This window comes from Vombatus ursinus, unplaced genomic scaffold, assembly GCF_900497805.2.
Source record: "Vombatus ursinus unplaced genomic scaffold, bare-nosed wombat genome assembly UNPS02014810.1, whole genome shotgun sequence".
Classification (NCBI taxonomy): Eukaryota; Metazoa; Chordata; class Mammalia; order Diprotodontia; family Vombatidae; genus Vombatus; species Vombatus ursinus.
In genome coordinates this window covers 42,881,650-42,895,189 of record NW_020954588.1, presented here as the reverse complement: position 1 = coordinate 42,895,189, position 13,540 = coordinate 42,881,650, and the positions used below count along the sequence as shown (strand labels likewise).

At 39.3% G+C, this 13,540-nt stretch overlaps 1 protein-coding gene across 10 annotated transcripts in view; it reads right to left on the bottom strand.

Moving 5' to 3' along the window:
- VEPH1 (ventricular zone expressed PH domain containing 1) overlaps positions 1-13,540 on the bottom strand; it is a 222,831-nt gene that overhangs the window by 88,120 nt on the left and 121,171 nt on the right. The window lies entirely within an intron of this gene.

Here is a 13,540-nt window from a genome sequence, read left to right as displayed (position 1 = left end):
GTGTGTGTGTGTGTGTGTGTGTGTGTGTGTGTGTGTGTGTATGTATATAAGAGGGACAGATAGAGAGAGAAAGAATGAAAGAGAGAGAGAGACAGAGAGACAGAGAGAATAGGAGGGAGAGGGAAAGAGAGAAGAAAAAGATCGAGACCAAGAGACAGACAGAGATAAAGAGAGACAGACAGAGACAGACAAAGAGGATTGTTGGCTTTTCAGAGCTTCTAAACTGATGAAAGCAATTTATTAGTAAGTATAAATGTTGGCTTAATAATATCCCTAATTGTACTTAATATAATGCCAAAAATAATTAGATTCCTAGACTAAGAGAAAAAACACTTTATTTTTTTTAAACCATAGCAATAAGAACTGGATTATTGGGTTTCTCTGATTTCTAAGTTCTTAGACTCATACATTTTTTTTCCCACAAACATAGACCAAAGCCATGCTAAGGATAAGTAAATAGAGATAAGTCCTTGAGAATCGGCCCCTAAGCAGAGATCTGTACAGGATAATGGAAACAATTCCAAGAGCCGGCTCTGTTACTTTGCCTTCCTTTGAAGTATTTCCTGATTGGGTGAAAATGCGTCCCATCTGTGGCTTATGTCAGGTAGCCTGAGTCGCAGACAAGGGCAGTTTTTAAACCCGCTGTGTTTACTTTCCTTCAAGAACTTCCCATGAAGAATTTGCTCTTGACTCATTCAGGTGTTTGAATGTTCCCAGGAAATGTAACTGTATTTTCGTAAATAACAAATGGCCAGCGTTTCTTTGATCATTAACAAAAATAAAATTTTTCTGGTGACTTGTATTGGAGTGTTTACACATAGTCACTTGGTCTGGTTATGCCCTGGGTCTATCTTGGCTAGTGGCTGATATTGTAATGTAGACAAAATCCTGAACTCCCCTTGGTTGAGTTTATGCCAGAGAAACAATGATTACCTTAACCTGAATTGACTAAGTGGAAAGAAGGCTATGCTCAGTGTCAGGGACATCTGGGTTTAAATTCCATCTAGCTCTGTGACCCTGGTTTAGTCACTTCACCTCTGTATGCTTTAGACCCTCCCTAGACTTTATCTGCTATGCATAGATGGGCTATAATAATCATTGGTAGAGGGAAACTTTTGTTTTTTCCTCTTAAAATGCATTGGCTTAGGGGAAAGCTAGGTGGCACAGTGGATAGAGCTCTAGCCTTAGAGTCAGAAGGACCTGAGTTCAAATCTGCCCTCTGGTCAGACACTTGACACTTACTAGCTATGTGACCCTGGGCAAGTCACTTAACCCTGATTGCCTCACCAAAAAGCAAAAAAAAAAACCCAAAAAATGTATTGGTTTAAATAACATTCTCTTTGGTCCTATTTGATCACACAGTGATTTTATAGAAAGTTGGGAAGAGAAAAAAGTATGTAAGAGGAGAAGGTAAAAAAAAAAAATCCACGTATCATTTCCCTAATTTTTCGTGGACAACCCATTCCAATATTTTCTGGGTAAAGATCATGTAGCACAGAGGGGGACCTTAGCATGGCAGTGTTCCTTCGTATTCTGTTGGCCCTGAACTTTGGCAGCAAACGATTATACCGCTGTGGCCCTGGCAGGGGTCTTTGGTGACTCAGTGTTTATTTCTGGGTCTTTCTTTTTGCATCCATCTTCCTGCCATGCCACCCCTGATGCAACCTCCCAGCTCTTGCTGTGGTTCTGGTTCTGAGGTCCTGCCGATAGGCGAGAGCTCACTTCAGCTATCTGGCCCTAGACACCTGAACAAATCACCTTCCCACCATGGCACTGCCTGCCAACCCCAGCAATTGCCCCCTTACATCTCCTTCTCTGGGAACGCTAATCAAACCAATTCAATGTTCCTGGAAAAGATACCATTTGACTGCCATATGGCTCCACTCATGACCACTCCTGGGACTTCACCCTTCCCTGGCCACCCTCTCTCATATATGTTCTTTCCCCCATCAGATCATAAGCACTTTGAGAAAGGAATGTCGCTGGCAAAGCAATGTGTCCCTTCTGTACTTGTATCCCTAGCACTTAGCACAGTGCACCAACACAAAAGGAAACAATAAATGTGTTTTATTAATTTATCCCCTCTAGTAGGGTTGCAGAGGCCAAGCCCTACTTGGTCTTTGTTTCAGCCCTGTTTGGCTCAGAGTGAATGTAAATAGCAATCCTTTCTGTTTTGGTCAGAAACCCTGAGGGTCTTCCCTCTCAGATTGATTATTTTCCTCTGATTAGGTAAAAGAGGCCATTCTCCGCCTCATTTCTTACCTAACCTTAATCACTGATTGGGTGTTGCCTCAGTCAAATGGAGACCTGTTAAAAACCTTAGCTTAAAAAGGCCAAAATCTCCCACTGCATCCAGGGCCATCCTCAGTCATCCTGCTCTATGTTTTTCCATTGGACCCAAATGGCTCTGGAGGAGAAAGTGAGGCTGGTAACTTTGCACAGCCCTCCCTCATTTAAATCCAATTCATTTGCATTTCATGGCATCACCTCCCTGATGTCATGGTCCTCTTCGAGAACAAAGGACAAACAAGATGTCTGCGTGGCATCATATAAACCACTTGTCATTTTTCAGGGTCAATAATATTTGCAATATCCACAGAAGCATAGAATATCAGAGCTGAGAGAGATGTCCAAGAGTATCTAGTCCAACCAATACAAGAATTACATTTTTAATGTCCCTGAACAGCTAATAATAACAATAATAATAACAGTTAACATTTACAGAGTGCTTTAAGATTTACAAAGCACTCTACAAATATCTTATTTTATCATCAAGACAACTTGGAAAGATAGGTGCCACTATTATTCCCATTTTATAGAACAGGAAACTGAGGTAGACAGTGGTGAAGTGATTTGTCCAAGGTCACACAGTTACTAAGCGTCTGAGACTGACTTTCTGACTCCAGGCCCAGCTCTCCATTCACTGTGATGCCACCTAGCTGCCTAGTCATCCAGTCACTGATTAAATAACTTTAATGAACAGGGGCTCTCTACTTCTTGAGGCAATCTGTTCCACGTGTGGATGGCTCTAATTGTTAGCAAGCTTTTCTTACATCAAGCTGAAATTTGCTCGTTTGCATTTTTCAATTTCTGCTCCATGCTCTGCATATCGACTCCAAGTGGAACAAAGCTAATCCCCCTTCCATGTGACAGTCTTTCAAATACTAGCTATTATTAAATACCTGAAGATAGCAATCATGTCTTCCCTAAATGAACCTTTTGTTCATGAGTCAAAACATCCCTAGTTGCTATAATTGGACCCTTCCTGGCGTGGTCTCCAGCTCCCTCACCATTCTAGTCATCTTCCTTTGGATGAACTCTAGCTTGTCAATGTCTTACCTAAAATGTTAGATCAGGAACTGAACGTTAGGTAAGTCAAGAATTTGCTCATTGCTCTGCTTTGGGCAAAGAGATAGCTCAAAAGATGCTTGGTTATTTGAAGTCTTCTATTACTAAGACATCATCCCTCTATTCCAGGTTTGCGATCTATTTTCCAAAAGGTTTTTCTGTTCCCCCACTTCTTTCCACATGACCTGATGGTGACATTGCTTCTCTTTCTGCCTCAGTTGATCCTTCCACTAACAGCCTTCATCGTGCCTTCCATTTCAAGTTCTTAAATTTCTTGACGTGAATATATCTTCTTTATGTATATATGCACAAGCATACACAATGCTATTCACCGCCCCTCTTATCTGTTCTTATCCTTTTGAATAAGGTATAATCTTTCCAGAGCCATATTCCAACTATGAGTCAAATCCTATCTAGTCTCAGTGTCGTCTGTAAAGTCAAATTTCCTTCCTTTCATCAGGATTTAACTCACCTTGTTGGTATCTGCATCCCCTCTATCTCACATGGTAACTGGGACATGGTGCTTAATAAATGCTTGTTGATTGCCCATACTTTGTGCATTTGCACAGAAATATTTGAGGCCATGGGAATACGACTGGATCAAGCAGTTCTCAAAAGATAAGCTGCAAACTCTTACTAACTTTATGAAAGAATGTCCCAATTCCCTAATAAGTTAAATGCAAATCATAACAACTGTGATGTTTCATTTTATACGGAGCAAATTTTTAGTGACAAAAGATGGCCATAATCCAAGTTGGAGGGGTTGTGGAAATACAGACACATTAATGCTTTGTCAGTAAAACTGAATTGGTGCAACCATTCTGAAAAGCAACGTGACATTTATGCAAAGAAAATGACTGAAATGTCCTCATCTTTTGACCAAAAGATTCTGCTGCTAGGCATATAAGGAGGTCAATGACAAGGATGATCTCGTATATACCAAAATACTTATCATAAAAACTGAAAATAAAGATACCCGTTGATTGGAATATGACTAAAATTATGGTACATGAATGTAATAGAGGATTACTGTGTTATAAGAAGTGATGAATATGGTGATACACGTGGAAAGACATAAACTTATATCTATGTATATACGTATTCATGTAAGCAGAACTAGGAAAACAATATATATATAGTATATATATATATATAGTATTAACAATATATATAATATATACATATATTGTATTAACAATATATATAAAGAATATGTACAATATAAATAATATATACAATGATACACTATGATTTCAGCAACTTAAGGAGAAAGAAGAACCACAAAACAATTGAACCTGAGCCCTGTAAAATTGGCCCCATAGAAGAGACCTAAGAAGGAATTCCCTTCTATTTCTTGGAAAAATTGGGAAACTAGGGATTTGGAACATGGCATATAACGTCAAACTCAATATTTAGGTTAATTTTGCTGAACTTTTTTTTTTCAAATTCTTTGCTATAAAAGATTGTTCTCCAAAAAGGAAAGAGGTGTAGATACATTAGGAAAAAATAGGTCATGTAGAAACAGAAGACACTGAATTTTATTTTAAGAATCAATGACTTAGCTAGAGGCATAGATGGCATTCTCATCTAATTTATAGATGGAGCCCAGATGGCACATTTACCTAACATGGTGGATGACAGGCAGAATTAAAAAAAAATGGACAGGATAGAACATTTGACTGAATTGAATACAGTAAACTTTTATCAGGATAAATGCAAAGTTTTACACTTGGATTCAAATAATCAATCTCATGCTGAAGGGGAGGTATTGGTGGATAACAGTGTATCTAAAAAAATCAAGCTGTTAACAGTGTGATAAGGAAGCCAACAAAGATAATCTTGACTATATTAAGAACCAAAGCATGTAAGAAGGAGAATATTGTCCTGTTACGCTTTTGGTCAGACCACATTTGGGGAATTGTATTTAGTTTTAAGGGAAAACTAGGTGGCACAGTGGCTAGAGTGCTGGGCCTGGAGTCAGAAAGACTCATCTTCCTGAGTTCAAATCTGGCCTCAGACACTTACTAGCTATGTGACCCATGGCAAGGTACTTAATCTTGTTTGCCTCAGTTTCTTCCTCTGTAAAATGAACTGGAGGAGGAAATGGCAAACCATTCCATTATCTTTGCCAAGAAAACCCCAAATGGGGATCACAAAGAGTCCGACGTGGCTGAAATGATTGAACGATAACAGCATTTAGTTCTGGGCAGTACAATTTAGGGAGGATGTTGATGAGTTAGAGAGTATTCAGTGGAAAGTGCCTAACCCCCATGCTGAATGGTAGGGATGCAGATACCAATAAGGTGAATTAAAATCCTAATGTAAGGAAGGAGATTTGACTTTCTAGGTGACACTGAGATTAGGTAGGATCCAATTCATGATTGGAATATGGCTCTGGAAAGGTTGTACCTTATGCAAAATGGAGAGGACTGGTTGAAAGAACTAGGGGCATTTAGTTTAGAGGACAGAAGACTGAGCAAGGAACATAATGGTGATTTTCAAGAATCTGTAGGGCTGATTAGAGGTGTTCTGGTTAGCCCCAGAGAGCAGACTCAAATACAAAGAATATGTATAGTGCTAATTGTTGGTGATGCAAATGCAAAGAAACAAGTTAGTGCCTCCCCTCTAGGTGCTTATGTTCTAAAGGGTGGGGAGAGAACACACTGGACAGAGAACTGTAAAGCTGAAGGCAGGTGGAGAATCAAGGCCCCTGTGGAGAATATGGAGAAGTCTGGAGAGTCAACTGAGTCAGGAGTGAACTGAGACTACCTGGGGCTCCGCATGACCTGGAGGACCAGACTAGGGATTCACCAGTCAGGAGAGCAGGCTTCTGGGTAGAGGCAGGAAGAACTAGGAACAATGGGTGGAAATTTTGAGTTGACTTAGGTCTCACGTAAGAACTAACTTTCTAAGAATTAGAGCCATCCCTGAGGGGAATGGCCTGCCTTGGGAGGAAGTACACTCTCTTGAATTGGGGAGCTTTGAGCAAAGGCTGCACGAGCACTTATTAGGTACAGTACAGAAGGAATTCTTCCTTAGGTATGGCTTGGACCATATCATCTCTGAAGTTCTTTCCAATTCCGAGAAGCTGGGATTCTGTGAATGCCTTTGTCAAGTATTTACAGGCAATGGTGTACATGCTGGAGGCAGCATGGCCCTGTCAGAAGCACTTTGGCCCTGGATTCAGAGGAACTGGGTTCAAATCATACTTTGGACAATTACCATCTGTGCAACCCTGAGCAAGTATTTCGCATCTCTGGACCTCAGTTTCTTCATCTCTAAAATAAGGAGGTTGAACAAGATGGCTTCTAGCTCTTTTCTAGCTCAGTCTAGAGCAAGGGTGGAGAACCTGCAGGCTAGAGGCCACATGTGGCTTTCTAGGTGCTTGGCTGCAGCCTTTGGACTGAGTCTAAATTTTACAGAACAAATCCTTTTATTAAAGGGATTTGTTATGTGAAGTTTGGATTCAGTTAAAGGGCCGCACTTGAGGACTCAGAGGGCCACATGTGGCCTTGAGGCCATGGGTTCCCCACCCCTAATCTAGAGCTATGCTTCTAGTCACACTTCCCTGAAGAAATTAGGGGAAAGCTCCTTATGTATAGAAAAGGGGGCAAAAGTTAAAAAAACACCAACCCTATTATGAGCTAGTTCTTGGAGAGGGTAAAAAACAAACAAACCATGAAAGGAACGGTCCAGAAAAACCCCACGATAGTTAGGGGGTCCTTGGGGTTATCAAAGTCTCTGCCAGATCTCTGCTTGGTAGAGTGCATAGGCCTATGGGCTTCACCTCTCTCAGCTGGATGATGGCAATAAAGTTCCTAAGAAATGCACAATTAAATGACTGTCTCTCAATGCCGAGTTTCTCTGAAAAGTCATGGGGGAAGGTCATGAAAGGAGCATCATTTCAGGAATTAGCAGAGAGTGCTACTTATCACACTTTACTGAAGACAGAAACTCCTCTTTCAGAACATGTAAAGAATTCTGATCTAAGACTTTGGATGAGTCTGATGAAGGTTTTTGGTAGCAGTAGAAAGTAGCTTGTTCACTCTTATGATTCTATTTACTGATACTTCAAAAAGTTACCAGCACGGTACAATGTACACTACCCTGTGTGGACCTCAGTTTATGGACCATGGTGAAAAGACCCGGATTCAAGGCCAAACTCTACCTCTTAATACCTATGTGATCTTGGGGAAGACCTTAGCTTCCATAGATCCAGTTATCTTTTTTATGCAGATGATTCTTAGATTGATTTGTTCAGCCCTAACCTCTTTGGTGTTCTCTGGACTTGCATCTCTAACTGACTAGCGGACATCTTGCATTAGATATCTACTTATCAGGTCCAAAACCAAACTCACTCTGTTTTCCCCAAAACCTTACCCTCTTCCTAAGGGTTTTATTACTGTTGAGGGCACTACCATTCTCTCAGTCACCTAGGCTTGCCACCTTGGTATCATCCTTGACCCCTCACTCTCTCTCACTGACCACATACAACCATCTGTCAAGTCTTATTGTTTCTACTCATAAAATCCCTTTTCTTCTCTGAACTGTGACCATCTTGGTGTGATCCCTCCTCACCTTATGCGTAGACATTGCAATATCCTGCCAGATAGCCTTGCCTCAAGTCTCTCCTCATTCTAACACATCCCTTGCTCGACTGTCAAGCTTATCTTCCTAAAGTGCAGATCTAACTGTGTTATTCCACTATTTAAAGAACTCTAGTGGTTCTTTCCTGCCTGTAGGATCAAATGTAGAATCCTCTGTTCAGCATTTGAAACCCTTCCTACCTTTCCAGTCTTCTTTTACCTTACTCCCCCTCCATGGGCTCAGATCCAGCAGCACTGACCTTGTTTTTCACACATGACCCTAAATCCTGACTACACATTTTTATTGCCTGTCCTCATGCCTGGAAATTTCTCCCTTCTCATCTCTAACTCCTGGTTTCCCTAACTTCTTGTGAGTCTCAGCCAAAGTCCCACCTTTTGCAAGAAGCCTTTTCTCTTTAATCTGCAATTGATTCTCTTTCTACAGATGTTTGCATCTTGTCTCCCCCATTAGAGTGTAAATTCTTGAGAGCAGGGCCGTTTTTTTGCCTTTCTTTGTATCCTCAGCATTTAGCACAATGCCTGGCACATAGTAAGTGCTTAATAAATGCTAGTTTTCTGATTGACTGACCTGTGCCCTCCTTGGCAAATCATTCAATCTCCCTGAGTTTCAGTTTCCTCACCCGTGAACTGATGGGGTAGGATGAGGTGACCTGAAGGGTCCCTGCAGCTCTAAATCTAGGGCATTTTCCTAAATTTCTCATTCTCTCTGGGTCTCTTATTTATCTGTAAAATGAAGGGGTTTGGAAGAGAGAAGCATTATGATCCTGTCCAACTTGAATTCCTCTGATCCTAAGTCTAAAGTATTCCCCCAACATTTACAAGAGAAAGTTGAAAATGTCAAGTAGAAAAAGATGTTCCCCCAAATTGTTGCAGATACAGCAGAGCATTGCAATGATAATGTAGTCCTTGTGTGGGCTCAGCTATCTCAAAAGCATCTGCATAAAAGATGTACTCACATGTTGTGGCAAGGAACGAAGCAACAGTCTGTTTGAAAGGCCTGCCATTGCTTGGCCAACCCATATTTTAGGCGCTGGGTCATGGTTCCCAAGTCACCTTGCCTGATACTTTTCTTTGAATATCTAGGTCTAAGATTTGCTTTTGACAACTTAATTTTTATTGAATGCCCCCTTATTTTTTTTTTACCAGTAACTTCGCATTATACTCCTTCAGCTCCCATACCCAATATCCTCCTGTGTACAAAGTAAAATAGTTAAACAGAACCAAAAGAAAGAGATTGCATCTTTCAGTGTAAAAAACATCTGGCAACCATAGCCTACTTCCTCTATATACTTAGAGAAGGGGGATCTATTTGATCATCGTTTGGAATGATATTTCTCAGCATCTTCTTTGACCCCATCTTGGACCCTTACTAATTGCATGATCATAGTCAAGTCACCTAAGTTTTCTGATCCTCCCCACCTGTCAAATGAGGGGCCAAGATGGCCTCTGAGATCTAGGCTTCTAGGTACCTCTAATGCACAGTCCCTACCCCAAATCTGCCCAACACAGCTAACAGCAACAGCCTTTCCTTCACTCTCAAATTCAAGGATTCACTTCTATTGTTGATAGAGTTCTTGAGATCCCAGCTCTGAGAACACCCTATAGGTGAAGCCAGAGAGCAAAAACAATAAGTAGACTGAGTAGATTAATATGACCAAATCCTCCAATTTAAAGGTGGGACTAGTTATGGAAGAAGAGAAAGGAGTGACATTAATTGATTTGGTCAAGATTACAGGCTCATTCAGAAACATAGCCAGTTAAAACCCACTTTGCTGGGACATGAAAAGATCCTGCTCTGTGTGAAATCCTACTCTGTGAAGAACAAAAATAAGGTCCCAACTTAGATGATAAAGCCACTGTCAAAGCAAGGTTCCAGTAAATTTGTAACATCTTAAAAAAAAATTGTATATTAGATGTCCCAAAAGTCTTCATGCAGTTTTAAGCTATTTAAAAACTTAAATCTGTACCAAGACTTTTGGGACGCCCTATATATTCTATTTCTTCCTAAAATGTTGTAGTCATGCTTCAGACATTTGCACATGAACACGTGTGTGCACATGCGTGTGTTTATAGTTGTACAACTTCAAGTTTTACTATATTATTCTGCTTTACATTACTGAAGTCGTTATACACATTTTTCTGGTTCTGCTCCTTTAAGTGTATATGTCTTCCTACATTTTTCTGAATTCTTCATTGTTGTGATTTTTTACTAAGCAATAATACCTCTTTACATTCTTGTATTACGAATTATTTGGCTATTTGTCCAATCAATTGGTATCCACTTATTTCCAGTTCTTTGCTGCTACAAAAGGTACTGGTATTTTTTTGGGGGTGAAGGCAATTGGGGTTAAGTGACTTGCCTAGGGTCACACAGCTAGTGACAAGTGTTTGGTCAGAGGCCAGATTTGAACTCAGGTCCTATTGACTCCAGGGCTGGTTCTCTATCCACTGCACCATCTAGCTACCCCAAAAGGTGCTGTTATGAGTATTAGTCCTCCTCCCCAGCCCTCTCCCATTTTTCTGCATGATTCCAAATTGCTTTCAGAATGATAGTACCAATTTAGAGCTCAGTCAACAGCATATTAGTCTGCTTTTGTCATCTTTGACAAGTTTCTTGGTGTGAGGTGAAACCTCAGAGTTGTTTTTAGGTTTATGTACATTCACATTTGCACTTGGTATATTTGTAATGTGTTTTTTTTTTGGGCAACTTTTTTTTTCTACTTTCCATTTTCTAATTTTTTTAAAGAAATACAATTTGCATTTCTCTTGTTATTGGTGATTTTGACTAGTCATTCATATGGTTATTATCTCTGTTTCTGGATAGCTTTTCATGACAGGGCATATCAGTTTCTACTTAACTAGCATCAAATTAAACAAAATTGAATTTCTCAATTGATATCTTTTCATAATAATTTTTAAGATTCTTTCGAATGAGTCTCAGTTCCTTTTGAAGGAAAGAAGTGAAACCTTTGAGTGATCACATAATCATAGGGGAAATTGCAATAGCCAGGAGACTATTGACTGGCTTTTGGATAGAGGTCTTTGTGTAATCTATGAAATATTAACAGCTTGTCCCGTGTGTAGTCAGCATGGGTTCTCTTTCTGTCAGTAGATTTACAATGAGTCACATCAATCTCCTTTTCCCTGCACACGTCCTACTCAAGGAATTTCCCAGTGACTTATTTGAGAAACGTCCAGGAAATTACAATAGTATGAATGAATTCTGAAATAATGGCTAAAAAAATACTTGCTAAGTTTTCAGTTTTCATTTGACAGGAAATATTTTGTACGAAAAGAAAATGCTATGCTTTTTTTTTTAAAAGGGAAAGAGATGATGGATTCATTCAATATTTCAGGCAAACCCCCTAGACATTTAGTTTACTCTCTTAATCCCAACATAATTCATAGAAGTGGGAAGAAATATCATCCATTTTGACAACTAGGTGTTAGAAACAGTTTCTCAGAATTTTTCACAAATTCCCACAAGAAGCAAACCTTCCTGCTCAGCAGACATGCCTTTTTGATTCTTTGGACCTAATTAAAAAAATTAAAAAATCAGTATATATGTATATATTTACATATACACACATATGGGGTCATAGTAGATAGACAGTCTGCCTTAGAGTCAAGAAGGTTTGGCCTCAGGTCCTGTCTCACAGACATCTTGGCTTTATGACCTTGGGCAAGTCACTTAACTCGGAGGGTGAGGAGAGGAGGCCCCTGGGTAACTCTGTAAGAGGGAGTTTCCATATCAGTAATGAAATGACAGGTTTAGACTAATGTTTTTCTTTTTAAAACTAGAAGCTACATGGCACAGTACTTAGATAATTGGGTTTCAATTCAGAAAGAACTGAATTCAAATCCTACCTTAGCTACATAACCATTGGCAAGCCACTTCAATCTTCTGAAACAGGGAATTCCTTAGGATGCATGATAGATGGATTATTATCTCAATTGGTAGAAGGAATTCCCACACCGGGAAGTCCTCACCCCAATGATCTCACAGATGCTTTGTGAATTTGCATTTAGATCAGGGTTTCTTAAACTAGGATCTATGAACTAGACGGATAGACAGACAGAATAGATATATAGATATAGATATATCTATAATCTATAGATATATTTGTACACAAATCTCTACATAAGTATATATATATATTTATATGTAGATCTATATAGACATGATCTATATCTATGTATGTGAACTAAATGTTATGTATGTATACAGAGATATACACACATGTTTATATGTATACATGCATATAAATCTGTATTTCAATATATTTAATTTCCTCTATAATCTATTTATCTAACATATTTGTTTTATTTTACATTTTTATGTTTATTTTATATTTAATTTAATTTCATTTAGTGTATTTAAAAATAATAACGAAAAAGGGTTCAAAGGCTTCATTAGACTGATTGCCAAAGAGGTCCACGACCCAGAAAAGGTTGAGACTCCCGATTTAGGTGGCTATGTGTCTTATACCGGTTCTCCCACTTGGTAGAGTCCTGAGGAATTCATCTAACATTTTTAGTTTTGCTTCCTTAGCAATGCATGAAACATATGGGTTGTTGAGAAAACTAGCAGTCACTAAAAAGCGTGTTTTATATTGAAGTTGGTTTTGTTAGCTGTTTCCTAAAGCTGACATACTAAATTATTCCAAAATTCCCTTTAAAAAAATGAGCAATATTTCTTCTGTTCCCCCAACCTTAATAGTTATAATAATTTGGTATAAAACTCTTAGGAAATGTAATATTCCACTTTGTCATGCTAAACAATAATGTATGTGATTCCTGAATTCTTGATTAGCTACTTAGCTCTCTCCTCTCTTTGTGGGCTCAGGAGCAAGTCATGGTAAGGATGTAATTTTTTCTTGTTTTAACTGGTGATGGGTAAAAGGTTAAACAGGAGGGCTGGATGCTAATCTTGGAAAGAGATCATGGTCAGATATAAGGAAAAGAGAAAGTGATCTATCACCATAGAGCTGAAATATTCTAGTTGTGTGGCAGCTCTGAGTCTGTGGGGCTCTGAATAGGGAGAACCCTATAATCATAGCACTACAATAGGGCACTAGAGTATGGAAAAGGGCAACACTTCTTACGACTATGTAGACCCATGGGTCATTCCCTCCTCTAGCTACAATGAAGACCAGGACTAGTATAGGGCAACCAGAGCTTTGACCCAGAGTACCAAAATTTAAAGGGTGCTGTTTTCAGTAGCACTGAAATAGCTCAGGTTAGCAATTGGTTAGTGCAGACAACTAATCAAAACAAGAAGCTACTTAGTGGCATTTCTGATCCATAGCAGACTATAATTCTCCTAGAGTTCCGTCCATGGCTTCCCCATGTAGCCCGGGAGACATGGTCCCACAGTTCCTATCTCTAACCCAAGGGATAGGGTCGTGGGCTCTCCAATTCCTGGACTGCATATATCTTTTAAAAAGTTCATTTGAGGTCATTTTTCATATGTTTTGCCCAAGATGTCCAAATTGTTACTACTCTTACTATGATAGTGAGTTATTCCTCCATATCTGCAATAGGACATAATTAGCATTCCTCTATGCCTGAAGAGGCATATGATT